This window comes from Gossypium arboreum, chromosome 8 (genome assembly GCF_025698485.1).
Source record: "Gossypium arboreum isolate Shixiya-1 chromosome 8, ASM2569848v2, whole genome shotgun sequence".
Lineage (NCBI taxonomy): Eukaryota > Viridiplantae > Streptophyta > Magnoliopsida > Malvales > Malvaceae > Gossypium > Gossypium arboreum.
Window position 1 is genome coordinate 19,559,605 of NC_069077.1, and position 16,337 is coordinate 19,575,941.

Sequence of the window (16,337 nt, forward strand, 5' to 3'; positions counted from 1 at the left end):
AAACACATCATGAATCCGATCCAATTCTGGAGGTAACTCAAGTTGATAGGCAACCAGTCCCACTTGCTTCAGTATGCGATAAGGCCCAATGAACCTAGGGCTTAACTTGCCCTTCTGTCCAAACCTTAGTACCTTCTTCCATGGTGAGACCTTGAGAAAGATGAAATCCCCCATAGAATATTCAATTTCCTTACACTTTAGATCTGCATATGACTTCTATCTATTAGATGACGCCTTCAATTGATCCTGAATCAGTTTAACTTTGTCTTCGATATCTGAAACCAACTCAGGACCTAGCACACGCCGCTCACCTAACTTAGTCCAACAAGAAGGAGTACGACACCTACGACCATATAATGCCTCGTAAGGTGCCATCTGTATGCTAGACTGGTAGCTATTGTTATACGCAAACTCTGCTAGCGGTAAGTAGTCCTCCTAACTGCCTCAGAAATCTATTACATAACTCCTTAACATGTCCTCCAGTATCTGAATCGCCCTCTCTGACTGACCATCTGTCTGAGGATGGAACGCAGTACTGAAGTCTAACCTTGTACCCAGTGTTTCATGCAGCTTCTTCCAAAAATGAGACGTGAAACGAGGATCCTTATCAGATATTATAGAAATCGGTACCCCATGCAATTTCACTATCTTAGCCGCATACAATTTAGCCAGTTATTGCAACAAGTAATCAGTACAAACTGGTATGAAATGGACAGATTTGGTCAATTGGTCCACGATGACCTATACTGAATCCTTCTTAGTAGGCGTTAAGGGTAGCCCACTAACGAAGTTCATAGTCACTTACTCCCACTTCCACAACGAAATCTTAACTGGCTGAAGCAACCCTGAAGGTAACTGGGGTTTAGCCTTAACCTGCTGACAAGTAAGGCATTTACCCACGAAGTCGGTAACTTCACGTTTAAGACCTGGCCACCAATATAACTCACGAAGGTCTCGGTACATCTTATTTCGGCTAGGATACGTAGCATAAGGACTACTTGTGCCTCTTGCAGTATAGACTGTCTCAAACCATTATCATTTAGTACATAGACTCTCCTGCAGAAACAAAGTACCCCTTCGTTATTCAGTCAAAAATCTGAAGTTTCCACACTCTCAATATGCTAGAATCGAGGACCCAGGGACTCATCCTCCAACTATTTATCCTTAATCTGTTCAATCCACATCGGTTTAACTTGGAGCTCGGCCAATAGACTTCCATCATAAATAAGCTAAGTCGAGCGAACATCGCCCTCAGATCAGTCATAACCCTACGGCTCAATGCGTCAGCCACCACATTGGCCTTACCAGGATGGTACTCAATAGAACAGTCATAATCCTTAAGCAGCTCAATCCATCTACGCTGCCTAAGATTTAGCTCCTTCTGAGTAAGGAGATACTTGAGGCTTTTGTGATCCGTGCAAATGATACACTTCTCACCATACAGGTAATGCCTCCAAATTTTCAGTGCAAATACCACCACAGCCAACTCCAAGTCATGTGTCAGATAGTTTGCCTTATGCGTCTTAAGCTGACGAGATGCATAAGCCACCATCTTACCTTCTTGCATCAACACACATCCTAAACCAACATGTGATGCATCACTGTAGACAGTGAATTTTTTCCTAGACTCTGGCTGTATTAAGACAACGGCCTCAGTCAGAACCTTTTTAAGTTTCTCAAAACTCTCTTGCTGCTTACCAGTCCAGTTAAACGACACCCCTTTACGTAACAACTTAGTCAGAGGTGCAGTAATTAATGAAAACCTCTCCACAAAACGTCTATAATACCCTGCCAAACCCAAAAAACTTCGAAATCAGATACCGACTTAGGCTGCTTCCAATCCAGAACAACTTCAATTTTTCGAGGATCAACCCTAATCCTATCAGCAGATACCACATGACCAAGAAAAGTTACCTCTCGTAGCCAGAATTTACACTTGCTGAATTTAACGTACAATTTTTTTTCCCTCAGAAGTTGTAGAACCACTTGGAGATGTTCATCATGTTCATCTTCAATTCTCAAATACACTAGAATGTCATTTATAAACACCACTACGAACCAATCTAGGTAGGGCTGGAACACTCAGTTCATCAAATCCATAAAAGTCGTTAGTGCATTCATCAGTCTAAACGGCATCACTAGGAACTCGTAATGACCATAACGAGTCCTAAACGTCATCTTGTAAACATCAGTCTCCTTGACCCTCAGTTGATGGTATCTAGATTGAAGATCTATTTTAGTGAAAACTGAAGCTCCATGGAACTGATCGAATAGATCATCAATCCTCGGTAGATGGTATTTATTCTTAACAGTCAATTTATTCAATTGCCGGTAGCCGATGCACATACGCATGGATCCATCCTTCTTTTTCTCAAATAACACCAGCACTCCTCACAGAGACACACTAGGGCGGATGAACCCTCAATCTAGTAACTCTTAAATCTGAGCTTTAAGCTCCTCGAGCTCTTTCGGTGCCCTTCTATAAGGGGAGATAGACACCGGAGCTGTACCAGGCAAGAGCTTAATCCCAAACTCTACTTCACGGTTTGGAGGTAACCCAGGTAGTTCAATCTGAAAAATCCTTAGCCGTTCTGATATCTTTAACAGTAGAAACCTCAGAATCAGAAACACCAACATAGGCTAAATACGCCTCACAACCCTTACAAACCAATTTCTCGTCCCTAAGTGCAGAAATCACATTTGACAAATAATTCTAACGCTCCCCAATTACCACTACCTCAACACCCTCTGCAGTTTTAGTATCACCCATTAAGCAGCACAATCCAAATTCACTTGATGTTTAACTAGCTAGTCCATACCCAGTATTAAGTCAAATTCTTCGAAAGGGAGTTCCATTAAATCCGCCAGAAAAATAGTCCCCTGAACCTCCAAAGGTACATCTTTAAATAGTTTATTCACTCTTACTGACTGCCCTAAAGGACTCAACACAGTAACCTCACTCGTAGTGTTTTCAACCATAATACCCAAAGTCTCAGACACAGTGCATGCTATGTATGAATGCGTAGACCCAACATCCATCAATACAATATAAGGTACATTATGGATAAATAACTTACCCGTAATAACATCTGGGGCATCTCTGTCCTCTTGGTGACGTGCAGCATACACCAGTGCCAGTAGCTACTGAACACCTCTGCCCAGTGCTCCACGACTACGGCCATAACATTTTCACCTCTGGCTTGACCACGGCCTCTCGGTAGCTGTTGAACACCTCTCGGCGGCTGAGCAGTACCCATACCAGTAGCTTGCATCTGATAGGGCCTCCATGGACAATCTCTGATACGGTGCTCCATAGATCCGCACCTCAAACATGCCCTAATCCTTTTCCAGCACTCTCCCTGATGGCGTTTCCTATAATCTACTCAAGGCTGGGGTCTAATAGCAGCAACAGGAGGCCCAACTCTGACTAGCCCATCAACTCTGACCTTTTTCTTAGGCCTCTGAAATGAACTTGAGGGCTCTGAATCCCTCTTGTTCCTACCCTTTTCCTTCTCACGGCTCTGGCGCTCGACGCGCTTCACGTTTTCGATGATCTTCACCTTATCGACCAAAGCAGCAAAATATCGCTCCCTCTATAAAGCTATTAGAATCCTTAAACTATCCCTGAGATTGTCCTCGAAATGAACACAATGCTCATATTCAGTTGCCACCATCTCACGTGCATAGCAGCTTAATTGTAGAAATTCAGACTCATATTTAGCCACAATTTATCCCCTTGGGTCAAATTCAAAAATTCTATTCTTTGGGCATCCACATAACTAGCGCCCATATACTTTCCTTGGAATGTAGTTTTGAAAAATTACCAAGTCAACTGGTCGGGCTGAGTACCTTCTTTCACTGTAAGCCACCACTGATAGGCTTCATCTCGTAGCAACGAAAGTGCACCTTTTAGTTTCTACTCTGGGGTGCAGTCAAGGTTATCCATGATCCTCTTTGTGGCCTCAATCAAATATTCAACCACATTAGGGGCAACTCTAGTAATACCCCTAAAAATATCAGCCCCATTAGACTTGAGTCGTTCCGTCACCGACCCATGGCCCACAGTACCAGTATTAGGCCCAACAACCCTCTCCAAAATTCGCAACATAGCTTGGGACAGTGCGTCGTCCCCAGCTGCACGATCGTGTGACCTAGTCTCAATCACAGGTGAAGACAGTGCCTCCCTAGCTTCATTGTTAGGCATATATCTAGATGCCAAAGACCCAGCCCGAGCACCTCCACGGCCTCTGCCACGGCCTCTTGTACCCTTTCCACGAGTACCTCTGGTGCTTATTATCAATTTATACGTTATCTAAATTAGAAATTTTATGCATCAGTTTACGATTCCAGTGTTTATTATAGGATATTTTCTGAAAAATATTATCAGTAATTTAGAGTTTTGTTTTTACAGATCGCAGTATTGACTACAGTTTTAGGTTAACCTAAACAGGGTATTTCGATACAGTCTACTGCCTACCATGGTTTTAGTATTTCAATTTAAACAAATAGTAGTTTTAGAGAACTAACAGAGTCGGCACCGGAGACTCGATGTACCACACACCCAATAAAATATTTCCAAGTATTTCAGATCATTCAAAATAGTTCATTTCCGAGAGTTCAAGTTTAAAAGAAACTCAAATCCACAGTCGAGTTTTGCAACCTGACTCTGATACCACTAAATATAACACCCCAAACCCGGCCTAGATGTTATGGCCGAATTCGCGGTGTTACATTGAAGTGAATTTCAAAAAACATAGTTCTATACTAAAAAACTTGTCATGATCTTTACCAAAAATTTAGAATAACTTGCTCATTGTTAAACTCTAGTTGGTTTAGCACAGTGTTAATTATATTAGACTGTTATTGTACTTTTAAAAAAAACTAGGATTGTTTCGGAAGCTTTTTGAAATATGTTGCAATAACATGGTGTTTTGAAATGCATTTATCTCTTTGAAAAACCGCAGCCTACTTTTATCAGATATGATTCAAAGTAAATAAATCCCAAAATAAAAAACTGTAAAAGGCCTTATTACAAAACAAAAACCCAAATTAAATTACTTATAAAATAAAAGACTAAAGGAAGCAAAAATAGTTGTGTGGTTACCATCGAGTCTCTCGCACCACAGATCCGTCTAAGGATTACCTGCACAAAAAATCAGAAGGGTGAGTTTAAGTAAACTCAGTGTGTAATCCCTTAACAAATAGTCAGTCAAACAATAGGCAAATACAGTTTGGGCTTCAGCCCATTTCAGTGATAGTCCAGTATCAGTTAGGGCTATAGCCCATTACAGTGTGGGCCTTAGCCCATTATAGTAACAGTAACAGTAATGCAATCAGAAATCCTACCCATCCATTCTCTACATCCACTTCGTCCAGCCCTACACTCCATATGGGGATAAAATCGACCCACCTATCCCTACACTCCAAAATATAGCACCGGTTACGGCACTAAAGAGTTGTTGCAGCAGAGTTGCCAATACAGTACACTTCCTCCAAATATAATAACCCAACCCTATGCAATATGTCATGTCATAATATCATACGTGAATACAAATCATGTCTCGCTTGATTACAGTCATACATATCAAAGGGGTATATCAGTCAGTTACCTCATAGGGGTATAACGGTTATTTCATCAAATTAGGGTCTAGGTATACTTACCAACCCAACAGTATGTCCACAGTCATTTCGGACGACCTGTGCAACCTTAACAGTCAAACAGTGAAAATGGGCCCAAAGCCCATAATGTAGCCTATGTGGGCCCACACACCCGTGTGGCCCACAAAGCCCAAAAATAGCTTTGGCCGCGTAAGCTACATAGCCTGGCCCAATAATCTCCACTCATCTGAGTGATTTACCCATGTATGGCCCACGAGCTCGTGGGGCCCACATGGCCCATTTTGACCCAACGTGGCCCAAAACGACCTACGCCCATGAAATCACTCATAGAGGCCTTTACGATCAAACCCCTACGTTTCACGCATTCGGTTTACCACACGAGCAAGCGCACGCTCGTATAGTGTCAATAGTCATACTTTTCTGGCTTTTGCTGGTCTACGTTTATAGCAGTATGGTTACACATCTGGTTGCAAAAACGTGCGAATTAGCCCACCTGTACTCCAACCTATTACAACAGAAGCTTCGGTTAAATACCTAACAAACGAGTTGAAAGAAACCCTAACCAAAACTTGTTCGAGAGATTACCTACTATCGCCTTGATCTATCGCACTCAAACCGTTGCAAGAAGTCGCTCATAATCCTTAATGATCACCTGTACCCCAATCACAACTTGTTAACTATCACCCTACATGCAAGCCGTTGAACCAAGTCTATAGTAACTTACCGAATGCGCTAAGCCAAAAAAGGAGAAAAACAAATCGGCCTACACCCAACAAAAGTCGAAAACCAAGATTCGACAAAAGCAAGGCTGACACAACCACTTTTCTAGCAAAAATCAGTAACATAGAAGGGTGTTAGGTAAAATAGATTATCACAACAGAAAGAGGGAAGAAAACATTAACTGAGCATTTTGAACGTGAGATGAGATATTCGGCTAACCAACACAAAAGTGCAAAGAGAAGAGAATCGAAAGAACGATATGAGAGGAAGTGTATTCAGTTTTTACAATACAAGAAGAGACGCTCGATAAAAGCTAAAAGAAACGAGAGAGAAGAGAAAGGGATATTCAGCCTCTGCTCCAAAAAAGATGATGACGGGACAAAACCGATTGAGAGGGAAAAAAATGGCATTCGGTTAAGAGTACAAGCATAAGCACGTTAGGTAGAATAGTAGATGAAAAGAGATTCAGCTATCAGTAGAGAAATGGTTGAAAGGGGAAAGCAAAACCAAAAAGAATGCAGAAGGAGAAAAATACCCGAATGGTCACACTTAGAATTCGGCTACCAAACAAAACCTAAACCCAAAGAAAGAAAAAGTGCAAAAAGGAGAGCAAAAACCACACAATTTCGGCACTAAGAGTCTATGACCGAATTTGCCTAATGGGAATCCACAACAAGCCGAATGGTTGAGGAGAATCCCACTTCAGCACCACCACTCCCCTACTCCTTGATCCACTCCTCAAATATCTCCCCAAATCTCTCCTCTAGTCCCTCAATCGACAAATTCAAATCCCTTTCAAACTCCTCCTAAAATTAGGCCACACATTCTCCTCCCTCTCAAACACTCCAACCGCCCACTAGCTTCAGAGTTCTATTGATACTCAACTTCCTATATAGTACAGTAGCAAAAGGACACCCCTTGCGCGCAGTAGGACTCGAACTCAAGTCCCTTAGCATTAGTAACACGCTATTATCCCTTGGACCAGCAAGCTTGATGACTTGATATCCCCACTTATTTAAAAACCCATTATCCAGAACCCAGAGTTTTATTCAAATTTTACAAAAAATTTGCTAAAACCTAGGTTTGAACCCAAGACTTCCCACACTTCTCAAACACTTAACCACTAAAGCAAGCAAGCATGAATACAACACAACATACAGATTTAAATGTTTAGATTTTGGGGTATTATAGTCATCTCTTTCAGTGCCATTCGGTAAGGGGTGATAGGCACCAGATCTGTGCCAGGAATCAACTGAATCCCAAACTCCACCTCACGACTCGGAGGCAACCTCGGTAGCTCCTCAGGAAACACATCTCGAAAATCCATCACTGTTTTGATGTCTTTAACCAAAGAGTCCCTAGAATCAGAAATACTGACATAGGCCAAGAATGCCTCACACCCTTTCTGAACCAACTTTTTCGCTACCAAAGCGGAGATTACATTAGTCAGGTAGTCTCGTCATTCCCCAATCACCACTACCTCACTGTCCTCCTCGATCCTTAAGACAACTCTTTTCATCGTACAATCCAGACTCACCCGGTATTTAACCAGCCAGTCCATTCCCAAAACCAAATCAAACTCCCCAAACGAAAGCTCCATTAAATCAACCAGAAATATCGTCCCTTAGACCCCTAGTGGAACGTCTCTAAATAGTTTACTCACTTAGATAGACTATCCCAGCAAACTCACAATAGTTATCTCGCTAGAAGTACTAGCTACATAAGAGTGCATAGAGCCTATATCTATCAATGCCAAATAAGGTACATTATAAATTAAAAACATACCCGTTATGACGTCCGTCGCATCTCTATCCTCACGGCAACAAGCAGCATAAACAAGTGCAGGCTGCCTTGCCTCTGCATGTCCAGCACCTCTGCCTAGTGCTCTCTGTCCACGGCCCATGTCATTACCACCTCTTGCCTAACCACGACCTCTAGATGGCTGCTGAATTACTCTCGGCAGCTGCGTAGTACCAGTACCCGTAGCTTGTATCTGATCGGTTCTCAGCGAACAATCTCTAACATGATGCTCAATGGACCCACATCTCAGACATGCCCTAGTAGTCCTCCAACACTCACTTAGGTGGCGTCTACCACAATGTCCACAAAGTGCCACCCCAGTAGGTGCCACAAGGGGCCCAACCTTCACTGGCCCATCTGACCTGACCTTTTTCTTAGGACTCATCCCGAAACTCGAGGGCTCCAAATCCTTCTTACTCTTCCCCTTCTCTCGATTTTGGCAGTTAGTGCTCTTTACCTCTTCGACGATTTTTTCCTTCTCAACCAGAGTAGAAAAGTCACTCTCCTTCTACGGAGCTATCAGGACTCGAAAACTATTCCTGAGACCATCTTCAAATCGGATACAACGCTCATACTCAGTCATCACCAAGCCTCACGCATAATGGGTCAACCTCAGGAACTCGGCCTTATACTCAGCCACTGAACGGTCTCCCTAGGTGAGATTAAGGAACTCACACCTCCTGGCAATAATGTAGCTGGCCCTCACATACTTACCCTAGAACATAGTCTTAGAATAATCCTAGGTCAATCGGTTGGGCTAAGTGCCCTCCTTAACCGTGAGCCACTACTGGTATGCCTCGTTACGTAACAGAGAAACAGCCCCCTTAAGCTTATGCTCAGTAGTAAAATCCAGGTTGTCCATAATTCTCTCCATGGCCTCCATCCAGTACTCAGCCACATTAGGGGAAACTCCAACGACACCCCTGAATAACTCAAATTTCACTAGACAGAGTCGTTCAGAATCGATCCACGGCCCCAGATCCAAAGATTGGGCCCAGCGACCCTCTCCAAAATCCTGAGCATAGCCTGGGATAATGCATCGTCCCTGGCCATGCGATCACGAGACCTAGTCTCAGCAGCAGGTAACACTGGCGTCTCACTCGTGTCCAAATTCACTATATTATCCATGGAAGAGGACTCAACTCGAGCCTCTCTACGGCCTCTACCTCGGCCTCTAGTACCACTTCCACGAGTACCACTTGTGCTCATTGGAAATTTCAAAATTTATCTGTATTAGCAGTTTTATGTATTAGTTTTAACAGTTCTAATATTTATTAACAACTTTTTTATGCAGAACAGTATCAGAAGTTTAGAGTCTCTTATCGCGAATTGTAGTCTCACTACAGTTTTCAGTTTACACTTCCTAGAGTGTTTTCAATGTAATATACTAACTAAAGTAGTTTCAGTATATTCTAATCATATTTTCAGACAATTCTAAACAAAGGTTTAGAAAACTTACAAGATCGGCACCGGAGACTCGGTGTACCACATACTTATTCTAAAAATATTTCAAATTATTTACAAATCATTTCTTTAAAACCAATCTTTAAAACCCAAATCCACAACCGAGTTTTGCAACCTGGCTCTGATACCATTAAATGTAATACCCCAAACCCGGCCTGGACGTTATGACCAAATCTTGCGACGTCACATGAGAATTTTTTTTGAAAATGCATTTACCCACATAGGGATTACCCGTTAAGTCTAGGGATTACCCACATAGGTTAAACAGAAAAGGGTGAGTTTTCGCAAACTCAGTGTGTAATCCCCACAGAAAATATACACAACAGAAGAAATCAGTCATATATCCAAATATCAGATAATTCGGGTCTGACCCCTTTACAGAACCAATATAAACATTAGGCCACTTAGATCCAAAATCAGATACGAACTAGGCCATAGCCTATCTCAGATTATCATGCATAACATAGTAGAATAATAGAGTCCTACCCGCCAGCCTTTACATACCAACTATGTCCAACCCTACACACCATGTGGGGATAAAATTGACCCACTCATCCCTACACACCATGCTGTACCGAAATGCGGCACATAATCAGATAATTACAACTGTGCTGCCAAATATTAGACTTAGGAGCCTTTCAGAATACTTCCTCCATATACATTAACCGAACCCCGATGCAATGCAGCATACAATACATGACATGCAGTTATGCAATTATGCAATTAACAGATCATAAAAACAAATCGATCCACATGCTAAAAGTAACATGCTAAAGCATATATATCACATAGTCAGATCACATAATCAGGGGTCAAATAACTCTTAACGACCCTAAAGTAGGTCCCAGTCGACTTGGGCGAACCGAGCAACCTTTCAGAGTATTTTAAAAAATTGGGCTCACACGCCCATGTAGCCTTCCCGTATAGGTCCACACGCCCTTGTGGCCTATACGACCCAAATCAGCCTTGGCCGTGTGGATCACACGTCCTGGCCCAGAATCCCACACACCCATGTGGTTCACCCGTGTGGGCTCACATGCCCGTGTGGCCACACGGCCCAATTGGTCTAGTCCGTGTCTCGTACATGGCCTCGCCAGTCCTCACACAGCCGTGTCATGCGTATGTGTCACGCACGCACGGCCTGGTTCGTTTATCACATGCCCATGTACTGTAACATGGCGTACCACACAAGCGATCACATGTCCGTGTGGCGTCGACAGTTTCATTTTTTGACTTTTTTCAATTCTCATTTTCTGTGTTTCTGGGTACATATTTGGTTCGTTTTTGATCCCAAAACGCAATCTCATAATCCAGTCCCTATGATTGACACTACCAAGGTCCAACTTTTGCAACACGAGGGAACACTGAACCGATCGAACCATTAGAACATCAAAGTGTACTCTAAACACTTACCTACAGTGAATAAAAATCCCTAACACTCAAACCGTTCGTGAAGCACCCACTGGTTCTTGATTTTCATCTAAACCAAAAGAGCCAAAACAATCATTTTAAAAGAACTTGCCATGCAACGATAACAAAGAAACAAACATATACTTACAAAATGTGCTTTCAATCGTTGATCAAACTGGAAACCAAAAGAAAAATCGAACAAAGAGGGGGAGCAAGAAGCAAAATTCGGTAGAGAGAAAGAAAGGAAAGGGTTTTGACATTAGAAAGAGATGAGACTTTTGGGAAAATAGGAAAACTGATCACATATCCTTAACTTCTTTCCCACTACTTAGAATTTTTGTTTGACCAAAACTCTAACACAGCATCGAGCAGAAATATATTGTTTTTGCTTGTGCTGGCATTCGAATACAAGACCACCAGCTTACCAACACATCACTTAACCACTAGACCAACAGACCTATTCTGATATGAAATTACAAATAACTTAATATAAGCATGTTGTACTAGCAGTTAAGGCTTTAATTCAAGAAAAAGCCAAAATTTGCCAAAGATATGGCTCGAAATTGGGACCTTTTACACACACCCAGAACACCTAACCACTGAAGCAGATACTCAATTGTTTCAATTAGTCACAAAAGCAGAACCATTAAGATTTGGGGCATTATAGGGACAATTTTTTTTCTTTTTCTGGTTTATCTTTTACCGCTGATTTTAATTTTAAAATATATTCTCTTTTAAGTTTTGGGTCTTGAATTTTACCAATAACTTCAATCATGAATTTCTTCTTGGTCTTTGATTAGCATATTAATTGAGGGATCATTTTCATCAGAAGATTGGGATGTTGTATGTAATCCACCTACTTGTAATTCATTCGATTCAGTAGATGTATCATTGTCAGAGAAAGTAGTTTCTAAAAGAATTTCACTAATTTTTTGTTCTATTTCTTCATCTAGATTTAAATTATTAATATTTCTTTCAATCTTGCAATATTTTGAGATGTAAAAACACATCTCAAAATTTTTGAAAAGTAAAAACTTAAATTTTTGAAAGCTCAAAAATTTTAAAGAAACGAACTTTTGATTTCTGTATTGAGTGTTTGAAGTCATGCCTTTTATTACAAATTGAGAGTCTTTTATAGAGAGCTCTTGCCTCTTTACAACATCTTTGTTTGGGGAATCTTATCCCTTACATCATTTTTAAAGTTACATAATTGCAACTTTTCATAAAATATGTTGTCTAATTACCAACTTTTTTCTCTTTACAAAGAATCTTACTATTGAATTTTGTATGTTTTTTAGAGAATCTTCATTGTTCATCATAGAGAATCTTTACTATTCATGTATGATATTTTTCACTGTTTGTTCATCTTTTCTTGCAGGGAATCTCCCCTATTCATCTTTTGTATTTACTTTGTAGGTTTGTAGGATGTAACACCCTGAATTTGGGCCTAGAAGTTTTGGGCCTTGAGGATGGGCCTAGAAGTTTTGATTATTACTTTTAAATGTTTTATGTGGGTTGTAGTAAAGCCATTGTAATTTTCTGGATTTCAAATTTGAAATTTTACTTATTGTTCTTATAATTGCTAGTATTAGAATACGGTTTTTCAAAGCAACTACTGTTGTTCAAAACATCACGTATCCGCAATTGTTTTTAAATCAAGCTTCCGCAACTGCCAAGATTTTTACAAAGTTGTTAAGAATGTTATTCAAATTGAGGTTTCTAACAAGGTTTAAAAAGGGTATAAGTTTTAATTATTAAGAAGGGTTTTTAATGGAAACATGGTTTTCGAAAAACACTTCAATGTGACATGCCAGATTCGAGCCAAACTTTCAGGTCGGATTTGGGGTGTTACATTTAGTGGTATCAGAGCCTGGGTTGCAACAACTCGGCTGTGGATTGGGTTTTTAAAGGTTGAATTTGAGAAAATTATTTTCAATCACGTGGTCTGTTTGAAGTATTTCTCTTAAAAAGTGTGGCACACCGAGTCTCCAGCGCCGAATCCGTAAGCCTTCTGAATACTTTTGTCTATTTAGAAATTGAAATACTGTGGATTCCTTAGATATTGGTCTGAATTTAAATTTGGTATTTATTTTATGTGGATGTGATGTTTGGATATAGAAATTGTATATATGTGTGATAAATATGTGGCTGCTTCTGTGAATAAGTGTTGTATGTATGAGATGTTTCATGTTCTAGTTGAAGTGTGATAGTGATAGTAGGATCAGAGTGCACAGCGGTAGCGTAGTGGGGGGTAGATGTTACACGACTACCCTATTAGACGGAAATTTCGGGGATGAAAGTTTTTTAAGGGAGGTAGAGTTGTAACACCCTGAATTTGGGCCTAGAAGTTTTGGGCCTTGAGCATGGGAGCGGTTGAAGGCAGCTTATAATATTCTATTGTGCGTGAAAATTTCGCAGTTGAAGGCTTGCTTTAGTGGTTAAGTGTGCTGAGAAGTGTTGGAGAAGTCCTGGGTTCAAACCTGGACTATAGCAAAAATTTTGGTTTAAGGTGAATCAAACCCTGGGTGTAGTTGGTAGGCCTTAAGAATATTGTTGGAGAAATTGTGACACAAAAAGCCTTGTGGCTTAATGGCAAGTAGCGTATGGAGCATTTAAGGGGAGGCATGAGTTCGAATCCCATGGCAAGCAAAGAGCATTTATTTTGCTAACAGGAAGCGGCAAGAGTTGGTGTTGAATTTAAACTCTGATGATGGAGGGATCCCACATCGGGAAGCAAACATAAGAGTGGATGCGAAGCGGGCTTTAAATAGAGAGAACCATGAGGAGAGTAAAGGTACCCTTCTTGGCTGATCCCTTTCGTTTTGTGGCGTGCTCGGTTGGGTTGGGCGCCGGCTAAGAGTGCTCGGAGCGTGGATTAACTCCAATCTCCAATCAGGTGTGTATTTCTCACTACTCTAGCTGTAGGATGGCTACTTCGGGTTGCGATGGGCCGAAAGGGGCCATGTGGGCCGAATTGGGGGGCCCAATTGGATAAGTTGTTTGATTGTGTAGTAAATATTGGACTAGGCTAGGTGAATTTCATATCTGTGGCTAGATTTGGGCTAAAAGGGCCACACGAGCGTGTGGGCCCATTTGGGCCGAGAAAGGGCTTTAGGCCCATTCGTATTGTTATCCCTGTTTAGAATACTTTAGTTTACCAAATTACCAAAATACCCCTGGTTTGTAAAATTATTAAAATACCCTTTGTTTATAAAATTACCAAAATACCCCTGGTTTGTAAAATTACCAAAATACCCCTGGTTTGTAAAATTATCAAAATACCCCTAGTTTGTAAAATTACCAAAATACCCCTGATTTGTGAAATTACTAAAATACCCTCGACCTGTAAAATTATTGAAATACCCTCGACTTGATAAATTACCAAAGTACCCCTGATTTATAGAATTACCGTTTTACCCTCGATTTACAAAATTACCGAAATACCTTTGTAGGGTAAAAATACTGAAATACCCTTGTAGGGTAGAAATATCGAAATACCCCTATAAGGTAGAATTACTGAAATACCCCTGTAGGGTAGAATTACCGAGATACCCTTGTGGGGTAAAATTACCATTTTACCCCTAGGGTGTTAAATGACTGTTTTGCCCTTGTGGGCAAGTGACTGACTTGGATTGTGTAGTTGATGGATTTGATTGTGAATATATATTGGTGATATGAATGACTTAACTGTGATTGTTTGATTCAAATATGGACATGATATTCTGATTCTGTATGTTGTATGCGATGACATGTATATCTGTTGCATGGGATATGGGTTATATTGATGGAGGAAGCGTTACAGCGACCTCATTTGCAATCTGGTGGCCACACACACACATATATATATATATATATATATATTTGTTCTGGTGGCCTAGCCACAATATTCAGATCTGGTGACTTCGTCACAATATCCGCACCTCATTGCAAATTTCTGTGGTGTGTAGCGGTTGGGCGGGTCAAGTAGTCTCCCCACATGGTGTAAGGTTGGTACAGGGGTGTATACGGCTGGATTGGGTTGGGATTGCATTCACATTCTAATTTTGATTCTCACATTCGACATCGATTCGATTACGATTCACACCGATTCGATTACGATTCGATTCGATTCGATTCGATTCGATTCGATTCTAGTTCGATAATGTTTCTTATTCATTTATGGGTTAAAGCCCATCTGTATCGTCATTATAATGGGCTAAGGCCTAATTGATACAAAATCGTAAGTAGGGTCAGCGGACTTTTAATTCTTTTATATGACCGATGTTCCTTTTATATAGTAGGGATTTTACATCGAGTTTTCGTAAACTCACCCCGCTTATTAACCTTCGGTAATTTCCATCTTAGACGGATCGGAGCTACTGAGGGCTCGGAGGAAGCCACACACACTGTTTATTTTATAGTTTTGATTATTACTTTTAAATGTTTTATGTGGGTTGTAGTAAAGCCGTTATAATTTTCTGGATTTCAAATTTGAAATTTTACTTATTGTTCTTATAATTGCTAGTACTAGAACACGGTTTTTCAAAGCAACTACTGTTGTTCAAAACATTGCGTAACCGCAATTGTTTTTAAATCAAGCTTCCGCAACTGCCAAGATTTTTACAATGTTGTTAAGAATGTTATTCAGCTGAGGTTTCTAACAAGGTTTAAAAAGGGTATAAGTTTTTAATTATTAAGAAGGGTTTTTAATGGAAACATGGTTTTCGAAAAACACTTCAATGTGACATGCCAGATTCGAGCCAAACTTCCAGGCTGGGTTTGGGGTGTTACAAAATTATGATCCATTTCTTGTCTTTGCAAAATTATGATCATTTTTTTTCTGGTTCTGGTAATAGTTACTAATGTGGTATCGTCTAAAAGATCCATTGTTTTGATTGAAAATGTTGAGGATTTCTTATCTTCTGATCCATAATTCATTGAGCTGAGTATTTCAACCATGAGTTTTTTGTATTCCTTATTGGACTTCGCTTGAGTCAACATTGCACTAGCAGTCAATATTGTTTGAAGGAATTTTGTTGTGGTTAGATTTGAGACCGCAAACTTACATAATCTCTGATTCTTTTTGAAAAAAAGTATTCAAATACTTGGAATCATATCTTTCATCATTAAATTTTTCCTACCAATTAGTTCTAAAATTTCTAACTAATAATGGAATTCCACTATATGGATCCTGTTCATAAGAGTAATTCTAGCAAACAATCCAATAAATGCACAATTTTAAGAAAAAACTGGATTGTTCTGTAGATGTGTTTTTGGTATGGGTCAGGCTAGAATTTGACAAAGAATTTGGGTCATAAGTTTTAAATTTTTTCTAGTAGGATATC